A 10090-nucleotide genomic window follows, 5' to 3' on the forward strand; every position below is an offset into this window, starting at 1 on the left:
TCCAGCAGGGCAGGGAAAGCGGCTTTTAGGGTCCCGGCGTTGTTTCCAGCAGGAAGAAAGAACGGCCAAAAAGAAAGAAGCAGCAGCTCCTTTCTCTGCAGCTTCTCTCTCCGGATGCTCAGAGGGAACTGACCCCACACCCAGGTGTAGACAAAAGGAGTAGCCAGGCCCGCCCCACTCCCCTTTTTGTCTTTCTTAAGTACAGCTATTTGTCCCCTAGCAACATGCATATGGGAGAAAATTCCTTTAACAGGAAAAAAAACTAAGACTAAACTAAAACCCCAACATGCCTACATGTTTATAATAAATAGTTCTTCCTTTTTTATATTGAAATTCTTCTTAGTTTAGTAGAAAAAGATTTTTCATCAAATACCAATCCGTTTCTCTACTCAGTAACACCCACTGAATTTAACAGTGCAAAAAACAGAGAACATCTGACTCACATCGTACAGACTGGAGTAGAGATTTAATATAAGTGAATTGCAGTCGTGCTAAACTACAAATATACCCAACCAGTATCTTTATAACCCTCTAATGAACTTCAGAACTATATAATTTTTTACGAAATATAGTGTTATAAAATAAGTATCTCGCATTATAATGCCAAACAGACAGATTAAGTTGGCTTTGGAAATGTAACAATCTAGTCTCATCAAATCACAGCTTCTGACACCAGCAATTTTTTCCAAGATCCATATGACTAAAACATATCCTTCAGCTGAACAGCAAGAAAAAGTAGTTCACACTGAGACAACCCTGATGAAGCTGCCTCAGTATAAAACCAGCCATCCTGGAGCACTAGGAATACTGTTTACCACATGCAAGTCAAATTAATACAAATATTTCCAGAGAAGAAAGCTGCACCTATTTGATTAAATCATGGGTTTTTACTGATATGCTTAAATGTTTTTTTAAGCAGTATACTGATTTATTCTAATCTGTTTTCAAAGTATAACATAGCATTATAATGATGTACATTTTTAGACTTTTTAAACATATGTGAGGCAGAATGAATTGTCAGTTATATCAATCAATTTTAAGGGTTTAAAAAAAAAACCAACAAAAAAACCAACCAACCAAACAAAAATTAAACAAAAAAATAAAAGAAACAATGTCAAAAAAATGTAACATTAAAAAAACAAACAAAACAAAATAAAAGCAAAAACAAACAAACAACCACAACATAAAACACTAATCGGAGCTAAAGTAAGAGGAGTCTGAAATATGTTCAAGTGTGATCAATGTCAGCCAACAGCTTAACAGGCTTCACTTACTGGGACGTCTGCAGGAACTATCAAAGTGCATACAAAATATCATCCCTGATTTGGGATGAGTTTTTTGTATGAGAAGTTGACTGTAACTCCTTTCTGAAACAGTAAACTTTTTTAAAACGAGTCACTCTGGTTAATTCTCATAGAAATCACTGTTTACAAAAAGGGAGGATTCAATTAAAATAATTGTGAAATATGGGCTGCTCATAAAAGGGAAAACCTCTTGTCATTTACACTAATAAAAGTTAAAAATTTCTGAAAGACAGGCAACTGAGATCATCTTTCCCCACACTGAAATAAAAGCAAAAGCCAAGTCAAGGATCAAAGTCCTCAGGTTTGTTAATTCCTGTTAAAAACTGAAATGTTTTTCCAAACCCAGGACTGGTGTAGATATATGAAATGTTCAAAAGAAAAAAATCATTTAATCAGCATCTTTTTTTTTTTTTTTGTCTCATAGATAAGTTAAAGCAAGGCTATTCATATTTGTGCCAGCCTTATAATTTTTACTGCCATTCTTGTAATTGAACTCCCCTTTGAGTTTGATTTGTAGAAGTTTTCTCGTGCTGCAGACACTCAGGATGTCATCAGGTTTTTAAAAGACATTTGCAATGATGTATGACAGCACAGACACTCTGAAAGAGACAACACATACAACAATATCTCCAAGGGGTTAATATTATGCCTTTTTTTCTGTTTGTTTACTTGTCTGTGCAGAATGGACATGTCCACTTCAAAATGGAAATGATGGATTTATTCTTTTAGCCCAGAGGAGACATGCTGGGAGAGACTTGAAATGGTCTTCTGGTTTGACAACACCACATTAATTAATACTATCAAAATGAGCAACAACTGAACACATGCATATGCTGATTTAATCTAGATTGTATTTCCCCAGTTTTCTTGAGGGGAAAATAGATATGGATAATGTCAAAATAAGACTACATAGTATGCCCTGCTTATACTTTTTCCATTAGACTCATTAAAGACAGAAAATAAAGACTCTGAACCAGACTTCTGCTTCAAAATAGAGATAAAGTGCATTCTATTGACTGCTTTTGGAGATACAGGTTTTGTACCTGTCATAGGGATACAGTGAAGTTCTTTTACTAGACCAAATTTCCCCACTTAACTAATGGCAAAAATAGTTTATATTAGTTGCAGTAGTACTTGGACATGTTGGGTATGAATCCATGCATGCAAACAAGGTCCCTTTGAGGAAGAAGGGGAATTGCTGCACAGCTTTTAGTTGAACCACCTGCCCAAAATGTATCACATATGGACTTCAGTTTAGGTTTGGGTCTCCGAGAGCAGCAGAGCAAAAAGTTCATGTAGAAGCAGCTCACTGTTGTGTCAACGTTTGCAAGTCAAGTGGACTCTTAAAAACACTTAAGCTTGGGCTTTAATAATTATTTTGCTTGCTCTGGATTTGAATTTTTTCTCCATTAGCATTGCAGAAGGTGATTCTATCTCCAATTAAACATCTTTGTTTTGCTGCTTCTAACCAAAACCAGTTTCTCCTGGCTCCTGTCAGATTCCCTTTTAAATCTAAATTGTTACTAAAATAACAGAAATACTTAGGAAAAACACTTCTGTTTCCCTTGAAGAAGCACAGTAGCCAGACTGTGAAGCTGTGCAACAAGTACACAATTTTTTTTTTCCACTGGCAGGTAATATTGTCTATATAGACATAAACTACAGCAAATCTAGAGATGCTGCAGCTCTCACAGTGCACAGCAGCAGAGCAGTTCTTATTCCTGCTTTGCATCTTTTGGATTAGGCAAGGCCCCAAGCTTTCTTTGATCAGTATGCTGTGGTTTGGGTCCTACCCCAGATGACTAATGTCTTGGTGGAACTATTTTCAGTCAAGGGATTATTTGTGTACTCCCTCTTGAATACTGATCCTGCCACATCCACTTTGTGTCACAGCGCTAAACAACAAGAGGGGAAGTGCTGCCAGCACTTCTCCTGTGATCTTTGTGTGAGCATCCCCGTCCAGATTGCTGCCCACTCACTCTTCCTGGCACTGCAAGACTGCTGTGGGAATTGTACAGCCATTGAAATGGCACCTTCACACACAGACAAAACACAGCTTCTGTTTCCTCATGCCTTGTTTCCAACATCACTCCATTTGGTTGTTATTTTTCTGGGAAGAACCCCTTTGGCTTTCCCCTGTTGTTAAAGTACCTAAAAAGTACATAAGAATTAAAGCCTCTGTTAATAAGGTGGTAATGAATTCAACCAACAGGGTTACTACTGTCAGACTGACCACAGGGGAAGCAGAAAGAACACTTGGCCTCCTTACATTTCAGAAAAAAGTAGTCCTTCCCTGGACCCTGAACTATTAGTATATATATTATTGTTGGTTTAACATTCAACAGCAAATGACCATAGCCACCTTGTGGTCCTCAGATTTTCCCACTTTTGATTCATATCGGTCCCTACTCAATGTGCTTCTGATTCTGATTCTGAGTAACCTGCTAGTCCTTGTTCATTGCAGGTGGGACCAAGGGCCACTTTCAGCTTTGGACTCCTCCACAGAGATTATATGCCTTAGCTGTGCAAGCCTCAGCATTGCAACACTTGAATTTCCATTTGGATGCAGCCCTAATTTGCTGTACAGCTCCTCAAGCCTCGAGTAGTATATTGGTAATGCATTCAGAAACACTGAATCAATTGCTATGTCTGATAAATACACTAAAAACTTCTCCTTGGAAGAACAGTCTAAATTTTCACATACAGAAGAAACCGTGGCACATTTTCACTGTTTGGGATTCAGGGCCATATGCAGATTTTCCCTCTGAACTTCAAGACAAGTGGACCTGAAAAAGTTTTCTGTCCTCCTGTTAGTAGCAGGATGCTGAACAAAATGTCCATGATTATATGGACAAGGCATAGGCAAAGCAACATGCCTTGATTTAGAGCTGTGGGTGTTGTGCTCCATAAGATATTAACAGCCTCATGACCTGGATACACACTGCTCTCCTTGGCTGAGGCAATTCTCCAAAAGCATGCTGGCTTTTTGGTTATGATTTTCATCTTTATCTATTTATCTATCTCCATTCAATGTATGCAAACCTCGGAGCCTAATTGAGGGTCAGAATAAAAACAGGCATCAGAGTATGGTGGTCTAAATGTCTTCATCTAACTGTGGACCTACCTAGGTCACATAAACTGGCACACCAGTCACTCTCCATCCTCTGCACAGCCAAAGGAGCCAGCTGAGGGCACCTGCAGGGAACCAGCCAGATCCCAAGTGTGCTGAATTACCTTCCAGAGGTGCTTGTACTTTCCAATTAGACATGAAGGCAACATTAAGTAAGCTCCTAGTCTAGATGCCTCAGGTAAGTGCCATGGCTTAGATGGGATGTATCTGGGCTCATGTGCCCCTGTGTCAGCTTCAGGAGAAGCTGACAACACACCCAGCTCTAATGTGGAAGTGCAGAATGTTATTCATAATTTGTAAATTGGCACCCTGACATCTCCTTCCTCTCTGCAGCTCTGCACTCAAGGACTTGGTTGTGATTTACCCCTTTGCAACAGCTGCCAGGTCTACATCCAGACTACCTTAATTAAAAGCAATTGTGTTAGATAAGGGCAAGTAAAAACACGTCATAAAAGAAATCAGACAGAAAGAATAATCTTAAATATGCCTCAGGTTAAAATTACTCTGAAAATTGCTAAGAAGGCTAAATATTGTGGATTTAATTTTTAATGTGCCTTTAATATGATGACAAAGTTTTAGTTTGTAGTTCCTTGCCTGAGAAAATTCACCTTCTTCCTTTTGTCTGTCTGGTACCCCAAATGCCTGTAGACATTTGTCCTTGGTAAGCTCCTTCATCCCTAGCTACTTGAAATTGCATTTGACCTAACATTACGTCTATGTTTCACACTGGCTAACATTCAAAAACAATTGTAAGGGTTTAGGAACATTTCCTCTAGCCAAACCAATGCTTTTGCATGAATAACTGATTGTTCTCTTTTTCCTCCCCTGAAAGCTGTTTGCACAATATAAACAAGTTTTTCTGAGGGACTGCCATGAAGAAAGTCAATTTGGCTCTGTACTGACTGTGTTGGAAAATGATTCTCTGACCTGCCTTGTGTGCGGTATGTGAGCTAAATCTCCCAGGATAAAGCAGTTACATATCTACACAAAGGGAAATCAGGCATTGCATGCACAGTACATTTCTCACACAGATAATCAGGAGCAGCTCTAGACTAAGACAAGGACAGTCACCTTGAGCAGTTTCTACAGGACTGGCAAAGAAGCCACAGACTCAAGGTGCACTGGAAAGGCAAATCTATTGGTGTTGCTTCCACCACCAACTCAGAATCAAGATTTATGAGAAATACAGAAAGTTTTTCTGACAGCAAGGTCACTTTCCTCTCTTGCCTGCACCTGCAGCAGCAGTGGTAGCAAAACTAGGATTACTTTCTCTCACTCCCCTGTCATGCCTTTTTTTGCTCCCTGATGACAGTGGGAGAAACCTTGCAATGGTTTGCAACCCTTTGTGTGTCAAATTCCCTTGTTCCCACATGACTGGGATGTCTCAAGGCAAGTCTAGTTGTCTAGCTGTCCGTTTTTGTGAACACATGGGGAGAAATGAAGTTTTAACATTAAAATCAAAATCCAGAGTTAGATCCAACTAACAAAGGGGAGGAGTCCCTATGTCAAATAAAGACAAAGAACCCAAAAGTGGTAGGGAGATGACTGACTTCCCAGAAGGACCTCAGAACACTGGCGTTTCAAAGGTGTGACCACGGAAATATCTGATTGCAGAAAATCCTAGACAAAGTCAGAAGTCCTGATCCAGGAGCTGGAGACAAAAAAACATGGAAGTCCTTTGTGGAAAACACGATATGAAGTGGACTTCTGCTTCTAAGGACTTACGTTTCTCCAGAACACTTGGGGAGTGTATCTTGCACATGATTTCCATTGCACACCATGCAATTATCGTCTGCATCCATGCAGGTGCACTCACCTTAGAACTGCAGCAGACCGCCTGACTAAGTACAATTACGATACAGCTCCTGGATTTTAGAAATTATACAAAGGTCTATACTCAGCAGACAATTAAAATTTGAATATTTGCAGAAGCAAGCTGTTCCCAGACCTGCAATTAAACAGCTAACTGGGTTAGAAGACTGTTTCTGTGAACAAGCTTTTCTGCTGAATCACATTGGCTTTCATCAGCATGTCATAATATACAGGGTTTCAGAAAACAGCATTGCATGGGGAAACCTAGATAATATCTGCTGGTTTTCATACAAAAACAGGGTCAGCCTTTCTAGAAAAAGGTTGAATTCAGAGAGAAGCACTTTTGCATCAAAATGGTTTCTGTTATGTAATGAAACACAGACATAAACATTTCATACACAAATACATCCTCATTTTAGTGACCAAACTGCAAGATTTACATGTATGTGAACTACATAAGCATACTGTCTATAAGTTAACCATAGATACCCCTCATCTCTTCTTTGTTGCAGTAACCTAAGTCCCAAATAGCATATAAAATGTCCTGTTTTTTCATCTGTGGGTTAGACTCATCTCACCAAATACTACCCATATCAAAGGTACACAGCCAGGATAAACTACTATCATACTTAACCAGGGAGAAGCTTCCCGAGAATGACACATCATACCTACCCCATCTAACAGGAATAGTCTTTCTCTACCACAAACTCCTGAGAAACATCCAATTTTGGACTAGATGACTGATTCGCTGGTGGCCAAGACGAATCCCAGTCTACATATGCAATTGGTAGAACAAGAAGCCATTGTTTTGATATCATAATTAAAAAGCAATAAAATACTATTTAGAAATGCGAAAGAGCAGAATGAAGATATGTTTTTGGATTTATGATATGCTAATTTTAAAAAGTATTTAATATTTTAGAAACCGTCTCTAGTCTTTCTTTAAAATGCACCAGCAAACTATCCTCTCATGCCACTCAAGCACTTGATATTATTGTCCTGTCTGTTTCTCCACAATCTTTCCATGTTACAGACCAAAACTTTGGTTCTCTGCAGCTGATGTCGATTTAGACACATTCTTATATGCGTTTTTACTGCTTTTCAGATCACAGAATTGTAGAAAACTTTGGAAAAGACCTCTAAGATCAGCAAGTTCAACCTTCAACCAAATACCACCATGCCCACTAAATCATATCACAGAGTGCCGTGTTAATTTGTTTTTTGAACACTTCCAAGGGCAGTGACTCCACCACTTTCCTGAGAATCAACTTGAAATCTCAGGATATTTTACCTTCTTTGACTATAATGTCTTCCAATGTTTTTTTTCTCTTCATTTGACAATAACTCTTAATTCTCTTTCCAATATTTTTAAAATAATTTCCACCAAAGTCCTTCACTTGCAAGTAATCCATACCTAGTTAAATATTTACATGCACTTTAGTGAAACAGGGGGTGCAAGCTGAACAGTTTTGAAAATGTGATTTTACAACTGTATTGGTTACTGTTCATTTTTCTTCATTTATCTCAAAGATAATTCAAACATTGATGAAAGAATCTTGTCTCTCCAACTTTGTCTTTACAGCAGAATAGTTTAAGAATCAACTAATCTGTTGATTCTTAATTTAATGCTGTGGATGTTGATTTTGTCATCAGTAGTTAAAGCTGTGATGAAACAACTGTCTCTATAACCTCTGGGTAGTGCTCTGAAACTTTCAGCTTCAGGCTGAAAACCTCTTCTTAGTGTCAGCTTGTAGCTTATTTATGTAAAATTAAACACCCACTGTAGCAAAGTCTGCTCATTGAAAATTGAACTTTACCAACATCTGAAGATGCCACAACCACTACTTTGCAGCTTGGTGACAAAGATGCCATGAAAAATAAAGGGAAGTTGCAAATGCGAGGATACCCTGATGTCCAGTACAAAATATATTTTTATGATGATATGGGAATTGCCAAAAGCTCCAAAATATGACCCAGGATGGATAAGATTGTTTGTCCTTTTACCATCAGACTTTTTTAAAGAAAGGAGACTGGAATTTCTCTAGCTTGTGCTGAATTCATTTCTGCACTTTGGGCTGCACTGACTGTATTAAGCAGGGTCAGAGTGCCACAAATAAAATGTTTTTTCCACACTCTTTTGAAACCAAGAGATACTTTGAGTGAAGAAACTTGGTGGTCTGGTCTCGTCTTTTTCCTTCATGGTAAGATATTAAATCATTTTTTCTCAGAAAAATGCCCAAATTGCCAGTTAGATTAGATACATCATATCAATCACGCAGTTCCATTATATACATCCAGAGGGTTTCAAGGAGGTCAGAATATTTGATGAGAGTTAAAAAAACACTATTCAGCAAAGATTACTTTCACAGCTGAGATAATGTGGTTTCAGAGAGGAACTTCCCAATCTTACAGTAGAAATCTTAATTTTCTTTCCTGTGGAGAGGTATTTTTTTGTTATTATTATTTTATTGCATTTAAGACTCACTAGAACATTATAATTATGAAACTATTAGTTTAGGTAGTTAGCCCTTTGACACTCTTTATCAATAGAAGAAATCAACACACTAATGGAAAATAAATTACAAATCAATATAGCAATATTTTAAAACAGCACACCAAATAAAAATGAAAGCTCATTTTTACTCCAGTTTCTGATGATATGAAATACAGGCTGAGAAGCTGAAGACAGGAGTCTTGTTTTGTTGTTGTTTTTTAACAAACAATTTCTTTAGAGATTATGTATCAACAGATCAATTTCATCCAGATTTACTAGCTTCATTGATTATTGCTACAAAGATTGAAATTTTTTTTATTATTCTTGGTTTTGATCAGAATCAAAGGCTGTTTGGTTCTAGAACTTGTTTGAAAATATTTAAACATTCTTTACTGGAATTATAATTTTAAAGTAAAAAAGTGATAGGCTCATGCAAATAAACAGTAATCTTTTGCAGTTCATTCACACAAGCAGTGTTAGATGTATAAAACCAACAACATATAAAAGCTTCTAATATTAAAAAAAAAATCAAAGCCCATATCCTTATTTTAAATCTGTTAACACAAGAACAAGTGGCTGCTAGATTATCAATGTAATGTTATTTTCTATCAGCCTATTAATGACTGAGTTAATCATGAGTTATGCAAAGTAACTGACCCATGAATATTACCTATCATCAGCTCTGGTTACGTTTTGATCTCTATCCATGAAAACACACATTTTCCATGTATTAACAAACACACTAGTTATAGAAATTTTTTTCTGATTTTATTTGTTTTCTTGCAGCTGAAGATGCTGCTATTCAAGATACATTTTCTGTACAATTGCAGCTTACCTGTCTGAGCTATGCAGGACAAGTGAATTTTCTCCTCATTCTTTCACAGTACAGGAAGGAAAGATGCAGAATTCAGTGGATACTCCTTTCATTTGACTTTTCAGTTGACCCAAATCAGATTTAGTTATTTATTTATTTTAACTTTCCTAAATGACTGCAGATATTGGGAAAGGTTTAATTTTGTCATCTTAATAAACAATTGAATTGGTTCCCTGAGAATTAAGTGTAAAATTTGTATTGTGATTAAAACCTAGGCTTACTTTCAGTCTCAGCAACTAAAAATACCATGCAAACCTGCACAGAGGCAGTGTGACACCCACACATAAGTACAAAACTGCAAGGAAATACTCTGTATCTGCAAGTACTAAGCAGTCTTGCTGTCCTGCTCTCAGAGTAAATTCAATCCTCTAAGCAACAGCATCTGGCAAGGAAGTTTTTGTTGACAGGGTTTGCTCATAAAGACTGAGCCTGGTTCCCCCTTCCTTATTTCTCAGGCTCTGACTTACCATTTTCCC

Source organism: Corvus brachyrhynchos, unplaced genomic scaffold (assembly GCF_000691975.1).
Source record: "Corvus brachyrhynchos isolate BGI_N302 unplaced genomic scaffold, ASM69197v1 scaffold42, whole genome shotgun sequence".
Taxonomy (NCBI): domain Eukaryota; kingdom Metazoa; phylum Chordata; class Aves; order Passeriformes; family Corvidae; genus Corvus; species Corvus brachyrhynchos.